Raw genomic sequence first — 8,619 nt, 5'->3', positions numbered from 1 at the left:
ATCTGACCTGTCTTATATTTTCTTTCCCACTAGACTGTGAGATTACTTAAAAATAAAATCTTTAATGGGGTGCATGGGTGGCTCAGTCGTTAAGCGTCTGCTTTCGGCTCGAGTCATGATCCCAGGGTCCTGGGTTCGAGCCCCACATCGGGCTCCCTGCTCAGCGGGAGGCCTGTTTCTCCCTCTCCCACTCCCCCTGCTTGTGTTCCTGCTCTTGCTATCTCTCTCTGTCAAATAAATAAATAAAATCTTTAAAAAATAAATAAATAAAATCTTTAAAAATAAATAAATAAATAAAAATAAAATCTTTAAAAAAATAATAAAGTGAAGCAAGATAGAAGAATGACTAAAAAGCTCATGTGACTGTGTTTGAAAACTGCCAGTGCTACTTAATAATCATATGATCTTTTAAGTATTTTATAACCCTTTGCCTCGGTTTTCTCATCTGTAAAATGGGGAACAACCTCATAGGGTTGTGGGGATTAAATGAGTTCAGATATAGAACTCAACTGAGTCTATTCTTGGAACATATACTGGATTAACTTTTGCTATTTAAAAAGAAATTTTGACATGTCTTATTAAGACAGAGAAACTGAAGGGACCCCATGAGAAAAAAGCTGGTTTTTTTTTTTCTCTTTGCTTCTCTTCCAGTTCTATTCTTGCTAGGACCTGCACCTCTACCCCACTCTACACACCCCTTGTAATGCAATAGCATATGTCCTCCTTGTAAGGGACAAAGAGATAATGATGTCTTTGGAGTCTTCCAGCACAATATATAACATCTAAGGAGTGACCGGGTGAGGTCATCATAAAGGTTCTCTAAGACCACTGACTCCAAATACCTTGATGCCTAGACCCCTGACTTCAGGGAATGAGTGACTTAGGGACACCTGGACCCTGTCCTTGTTCTGACCAGTTCCTGGATGCCTAAGAGGACACGTGCACTACACCAGACCACAATCACTAATAAAACCCCAGGCCCCAAGCAAAGATGAGACATCCAGCCAAATCTCCTGGATGCTCCGTCTGCATCTCTCTCACTCTCTCTGTATATATACCTTCAATAAACTCTGCTTTCACCTACTGCTGGCTCAGGTTTGATTTCTATCCTGCATGAAGCCAAGGACTCTCTTCACTAGTCCTGCGGGACCCCCTCTGGGTCCTCGGACTAGGCCTACCCACGTCATTATCACCTCTGTTGGATGGCCAGCTTCCTGACAGCAAATCCCTGATTCGTTTACTTTTGTGTTTTACACGTGTGAACTGTGGGGCTTTGTGTCAGTGTAGATATTCGGAAAATACTTGCTACATGAATGTGATTGGATAGCTGGCTATATATTATTTTATTTATTATTTTTTAAAGATTTATTTATTTTAGAGAGTTGTGGGGGGAGGAGGGGCACAGGGAGAGGGAGAGAGAGTCTCAAGCAGATTCCATACTAAGCACAAAACCCGACTTGGAGCCCAATCCCACGACCCAGAGACCATGACCTGAGCCAAAATCAAGAGTCGGATTCCCAACCAACTGAGCCACACAGGCACCCCTATATATTATTTTAGATTAATTCCTTAATTGATGTAGTCCCTGAATTTCAGTAGTTTTGCATAGCTTGGGAAGTAGTTATATATGTTTGCCCAGAAAGTACATGCTCACCTTTTTTTTTTTTTTTTTTGTCTTTTATCTACCATGGGTTTCCCCAGTTGAGAACAATTTTTGATCAAATGACTGTGAAATGACCATATATGGCAGTACATTTGTTCTGGGAGGGATGGAAATACTCTCCCCAGACATTTTTACAAGGAAGCCATGTGGGAAAACCACAGAAATATATCACTAGGAACCTGTGGGAAAGCTGAGGAAAGTCCTATGCTGGTTCTGTACTCTTAGCTTCTGAGAGAGAACACAGCCACTAAATGCTAGAGCAGTGGTAAATTGGAAACTAGATCTATGTGTTTTGGATACCCATGTATTTTCTATGAGAATTTTTTATATGGTACTTTCAACTTGTTGTACACATGCTCTCTGTGTCACACACACACACAATTATTCTAGACCATATAGTCTCATAGAATTACAGTGTGAGCCACTTGTATAATTTAAAACTTTCTAGGATATATATATATATTTCTAGGATATATATGTATATATATATTTTAAAGATTTTATTTATTTGAGAGAGAGAGCATGAGCTGGAGGGATGGGCAGAGGGAGAGGGAGAAGCAGACCCCCCGCTGAGCAGGGAGCCCAACATGGGGCTCAATCCCGGGGCCCTGGGATCATGACCTGAGCTGAAGGCAGACGCTTAACCAACGGAGCAGCCCAGGTGCCCCTCTAGGATATATATTTTAAAAAGCAGAAATAAACACAAACAAAAAACCCAGGTGGAATTAACCCATTTTATTTAACCCAGTATACCCCAAATAATGTGATTTTAACATGGAATCAATTTTAAAATAGTGAATGAGCCATGTTGCTTTTTTTTCATTCTAAGTCATCAAAATATGAGTGTATTTTACATACACGCAGCTTAATTCAGACTATCCATATTTCAAGTGCTCAGTAGCCACATATGGCTAGTGGCTGCCATACAGGATGGTATAGTTCTAGATCAACTGTATGACCCTCTGACGATACAATTTCAGTACTGTGGGTCCATTTGTGCTTGCTCTTGTTGGTACTAAAGTGCCAAGTTGTTATGACCTAATGAAACATTAACAGAAGCAAATGATATGAAAACAATGCATTAGCACCAAGTGACAGTTACATGATGCCATGGTCCAATGAAGAAACCAAGGAAAAGGAAAATTGTGGGAAAAGAGTCATAGCTCAGTAGATGGTGGTACAGGATGCCCTGCGCAAAAGAACTTGCCCTGGACCTGTCACTACCATATTCATGTTGCAGGTGATTTCATTTCATCCAAGTATAACCTGTCACATTAAGTGATGATGGTATTTTGATTTTATTAACTTCAGTAGTTTTGTTGGTGTTTAATTTATAACTGTTTTTTTAAAAGATTTTATTTGTTTATTTTTTGACAGAGAGAGACACAGTGAGAGAGGGAACACAAGCACGGGGAGTGGGAGAGGGAGAAGCAGGCTTCCCGCCGAGCAGGGTGCCCGATGCGGGGCTCGATCCCAGGACCCTGGGATCATGACCTGAGCTGAAGGCAGACGCTTAACAGCTGAGCCACCCAAGTGCCCCTATAAATGTGTTTTTTGATAGCTGTAAAAAGCTATAAACATAAAAACATGTATGGATTTATAGTTTTATAATAATTTATATTATTTAAATAATGTGATTACCATGAAAATATTTCCAAACAGCATGAGGAGAAAGGAATTCATGAAAGTTCTTCCCTCTTTTAATGGGATTGTTCAAGTTGGGCATCTCCCCTGAGGATATGAAAGGCCACCCATTTATTAAAAAACCTTTCAGGATAGCTAGATTTGGGGGTGGGGGAAGTGAGGAGTCTGAGGGATTTGGGGAAAAACCTAGGTCAATATTTGACCAGGATATCAATATAGTTCACTTATGAATCAAAGATAAGATTTCTGAGTTGGAGAAGGGAGATCTTGAGCTAATTACTAATTGCTGCAGGGCAATCGCCCCCTTCCTGGGGCCAACGCACACAGCCTATAGTCTACGGAGCCTCCTTGGCTCAGTTGTCTGAAGAGATCATTGCCCACCATCTGTTCACAGCAGATGCTGAAAGCAGAAGCTAAGCAGTAAATTATAAAGTAGCCAGGACTGCCTTTTCGAACCTCTCCCAGGCCCCCACCGCCACCCCCATTCATCACTCAGTTCCCCTTTTCAGCTCTCTGGGACAGAATTTGCAACCTTGCATTTTCATTCTGTGTAAGTGTCCTGTCTGATCATTCGCAGAACTCCAGCTTTGCCGCACCGACCTCACTCACACGCGGGGCCTCTTCCCACGTGGCTCACGGCAAGGTGCCCGCCCCTCCCGGGCTAGCCGGTCTCTCAGCAGCAGCTTGCGTTTTAGCCCCTGTCACAAGTGAGTGAAAAAAGACAGGCAGTAAAGTTGCTAAGTCGTCCTTGCCCGCTATATCAGGGCTCAGATGGCAGATTGGGAAAGAGAAATCCCAATGTATCAGACACCGCAAACACTCAGCCAAGAAGTGGATGAAAAGTTTCCACTTTGAAAATATCTTAAGTCTAAGGTCAGACCTCTGCCAGTCACCTAGACGGGTGAGTAAAATACATGGTCCTTGCTCTCCTGGAGCTTACATTCAGTTGGAGAAGACAGGTATTAATCAAATAACCACATAGCTACTCTTAGGAGGAAAAGCACAGAATGCATTATGATTAAGAGCATTCCGAGCGCATCATGAGAGACCTAAGAGAGACCAGGGAGTCTTAGGAGATGCCACTGAAGCCGGGCCTCCAGAACATGAGTTAGCCAACTGAGGACAGAGGGGAGAGGGTCCACGCAGAGTCAGCAGTATTCTCAGAGGCTTTGAAGTGGGTGTTTGTTTTGATCATGGCTCCAAAAGAAGCCGGTGAATGTGGCAGGCAAGGGGAAAAGGGAAGGGAGCCGAAGGCAATCACCAAGAATCTTGGGTCTTATTTGAAGCAAGGTGGCCAGTCAACGAGAGGTTTTCAGGAGAAGGATGATGCCAGCTACACTGTAAAACGCTGAAGCAGTTAAGAAGCTATTGCCGTTGTCTGGGAAGGGAGATGGAGCTGACCTGGACTGGAGCAACGGAGAGAGGCAGATGGAACTGAGCTCTATTCTGGAGAAAGAATGTGCAGGTCTCAGTGCAGAGCTGAATGTGGTCAAGGCTGGGTCCTGTGTTTCTGGCATAAACAACTAACTGGTAGTTGGTTTGTCCCAATTACTAAGAGAGAAAAGACTGGGAGGAAAAGCAGTTTTGGGGGTAGATCGGGAGTTCTGTTCTGAATGCGTTAACTCTGAAATGTTGACAATACAGATACACTCAGGTGTGGAGCTCAGAAAAGAGACCAGGATGGAGCTAAACCTGGGAGTTAGCAGGATGCCTGGGTGGCTCAGCCAGTTAAGCATCGGCCTTCTGCTCAGGTCATGATCTCCAGGTCCTGGGATTGAGCCCTGCATCCACATCAGCAGCTGGCTCCTTGCTCAGTGGGGGACCTGCTTCTCCCTCTCCCTCTGCCTCTCCCCCTGCTGGTGCTCTGTCTTGCTACCTCTCTCTCAAATAAATAAATAAAATCTTAAAAAAACAAAAAACAACTTGGGAGTTAGCAGCATATAGATATTCACAGCCCTGGCAGAGGATAAAATAGCCGAGGGGAGGGTAGAGAGTGCCAGTATAGAACTGATATTTAAAGGCCACATAGAGGAGAAGAACTTTGAGAGGAAACAGCCAGAGAAGTAGAAGGGAAAGTAGGAGGGGATCTTATGAAAGCAAGAGAAGAGTCTTGAAGGATAAGAGAGAAGGTCAACCCTGTTGAATGATCTCGAAGTTTCCGGTTAAGATGAGGACTAAAGGGAAAGTCTATGAAAGCAGTGACTGTGGGGAAATCTGATGGCTTTCTCATCTTCAGGTTCCACCTCAGTGATTCAGGACAGAAGCCTTGTAACCACCATCCATGTGGGGGGAGGGACCCGGGCAGGAACCAGATGTACTGATGAAAACCTCTGTCACCCAGGCATGGCCTGCTCTACTCACTCAAGCGTAGCTTTCTCTGAAAGTGTACTGTTTCTTGAGTGAGAAATGGTGAAAAAAATTTGGGTCAAGTTGCCTTCTGCCACGGAGACTCCAATGACTCCAAAGTTTTAAATGCCTTTTCTCTCATATTTTTTTCACCATTTTACTTTGCTCTATTAATTCTGCCACTTGAGAGCTGTACACCAAGGGCGAGTTATTTCGCCTCTTTGTGTCTTGCTTTTCCCCACTGGTAAAATAAGGATAATACTACAATAGGTATGAGGATTGGATAATACATGGAAAACACTTAAAACTGTGCCTCGTATATGTTGACTATTATTAGTCTCAAAAACCAAAGTTTGGGTTGATGACTTCTTTCCTTTTCTCTTAATGTTCAAAAATGAATTTTCTTGCGTCTTCAAAAAGGAAAGGAGGAGCACCTGCGTGGCTCAGTCGGTTGAGCAGCCGATTCTTGGTTTCAGCTCAGGTCATGATCTCAGGGTCCTGGGATTGAGCCCCCCACGGTGCTGTGCTCTCTGCTCAGTGAGGGTTCTGCTTGTGGATTCTCTCTCTCTCTCCCTCTCACCCAGCTCTTTCTCTCTCTAATAAATAAATAATCTTAAAAAAAATAAAAGGAAAGGAAAGGAATTTGAAAATTAGATCTGCTATTTACTAGCCATATGATTTTGGGGAAGTTACTAATCTGTCTGTGCCTCGGTTTCTTGATCTATAACATAGGAATATTGTAGTAAACTACTTTATAGGGTTAGTGCGAGGACTAAATGAGTTATTAAGCATAAAGCATTTAGAACATAAAGCCTGGCACACAGAAAGTTAAGTGCTACCTGTTAGTTATGTTGTTCTCTGCGGCAAATAATTCCCCTCAATATTACTACCACCTTAATCTTAAATGGAATAAAATCAGGACAAATAGTAAGTGTGTAGAATTATTTTCATGATAAAATACATGTTGTAATTGATTTATAATTAATTATAAGGAGATAATAAGTAAGAACATCCTGGATTGGCATCCAAGTACTGATGTTTGGGAGACAAGCAATATTTTCCATAACAATTCTTGGTGCTGTTCTCAGAATCATGTATTTTTAACCACTCTGGTAAAATATCATCTCTATTTTTTTAAATAAGATTTTATTTATTTATCTGAGGGAGAGAAAGAGAGCACAAGCAGGTAGAGGGGCAGAGGGAGAAACATACTGCTAAGCAGGGAGCCCGATGTGGGGCTCGATCCCAGGATCCTGGGATCATGACCTGAGCCAAAGGCAGACACTTAACCCACTGAGCTGCCCAGGCACTCCTATCATCTCTATTTAAAAAAAAAAAAAAAACACACACACACACAAAAAAAATACAACATTTTTTAAATGGTAAAAATTTAATGAGTTCTTTTTAGCTGGCCATAAAAACAAAAAAGAAAATAAAAAGGAGGAGGAAGAAGAAGACAAAGAAGAAAAGGAAACAAAGGAAGGCTTGTTAGAGTATAAGCTTCCGGGAGAATCATGTCCTTAAATGTTCTGTAACCTTGTCAGGATTCCTTGTTCTACATTCTGGCCACTATATTCTGCCAGATGCCCTGTCTTCTGTCTGACCTAACACAAGAGTGATAGACGTGTTTTGTGGAAGGGCATTGGTTCCGGAGGAAGACACACCTATGTTTAATCCTGGCACTGCCATTCCTAGCTGGTGATCACGGGCAAATTACTTTAAATTTGTGAATTTGTCTCTTCTACAATAGAGATAATAATAGAATGACATCATAGGAATGATAGGATTATGTGAGCAAATGTAGGGGAATTATCTAGCACAGTTCCTGGCATGTGGCTAATGGTCTATGAATTTAGTTCCCTTCTTCCCCAACCTCTCACTCTCCGTCCCCTTTCCTTTCCTGCCAGTAGAGTCAGGTTTACTTACTTCTCCTTGAAATTCTAGGGGTGCCTGGGTGGCTCAGATGGATAAGCCTTTGGCTCAAGTCATGCATGGTCTCTAGGTCCTGGGATTGAGCCCTGTGTCGGGCTAACTGCTCAGCAGGGAGTCTGCTCCTCCCTTTCCCTCTGCCTCTCCCCTCTGCTCGTGCTCTCTCTCTCTCAAATGAATAAATAAAATCTTTACAAAAAATAAAGAAATTAGGAGAAAACTGAGTTGCATCATTTCAGGGTACCACACTGACTCCCCCAGATACAGAGGAACCCCTTAAACTGAAGGACCCCCAGGAAAGAGAACGGAAGAAAGAACCTAAATCTTGGAAATTCTGAGGCCGGTATTCTCCAAACACAAGATCCTTTTTAAAATTTTTTATTTATTATTTATTTATTTATTTTTGAGAGAGAGCGCAAGCATGAGCAGGGGGAGGGGCAGAGGGAGAGAATCTTTCAAGCAGACTCCCCGCTGAGTGTGGAGCCCCACTCGGGGCTTGATCCCACTACTCATGAGCTGAAACCAAGAGTCGGATGCTTAACTGACTGAGCCACCTAGGTGCCGCATTCCCAGCTTTTTAGGAGCTAGGATGTACTGCCTATGAACCTCCAGGGCTCCTTTTCCTTGTCGAAGGCGCTGGCAAAAAGGCTGGACATACTCCCCATTTTCCTTCTCCCCACCTACACTTTCACTATGGTCACAGAGGCAATTCCAGTCTAAAGGCAAGAAGAGGAATTTGCCATGAATTATGGGTCCCTCTGCTAAGCTCCCAGAGCCCTCTGGGCATACCTCTATCACTTAGCACTTAACTGCTAACATGATTTGTCTTCCATCCCACTGGGCTAGAAATCTGGTTAGTCTGAGTTTGCATCTTACTTGACATTTTTATATCCTTACTTCTAAGCACAATACCATTCGTTCACATCTGTTGTCTTGAAGGTGCTCAGTACCACAGTTTTTCCCTTACTTTCTTTTCTTGTTCACTGTATGTCTGCCTTATCCCCAAGTGCCATGAGGGTAGAAACCTTACTGGTCTT

Source organism: Halichoerus grypus, chromosome 10 (genome assembly GCF_964656455.1).
Source record: "Halichoerus grypus chromosome 10, mHalGry1.hap1.1, whole genome shotgun sequence".
NCBI classification, from domain to species: domain Eukaryota; kingdom Metazoa; phylum Chordata; class Mammalia; order Carnivora; family Phocidae; genus Halichoerus; species Halichoerus grypus.
Note: the sequence above shows the minus strand (reverse complement) of the source record.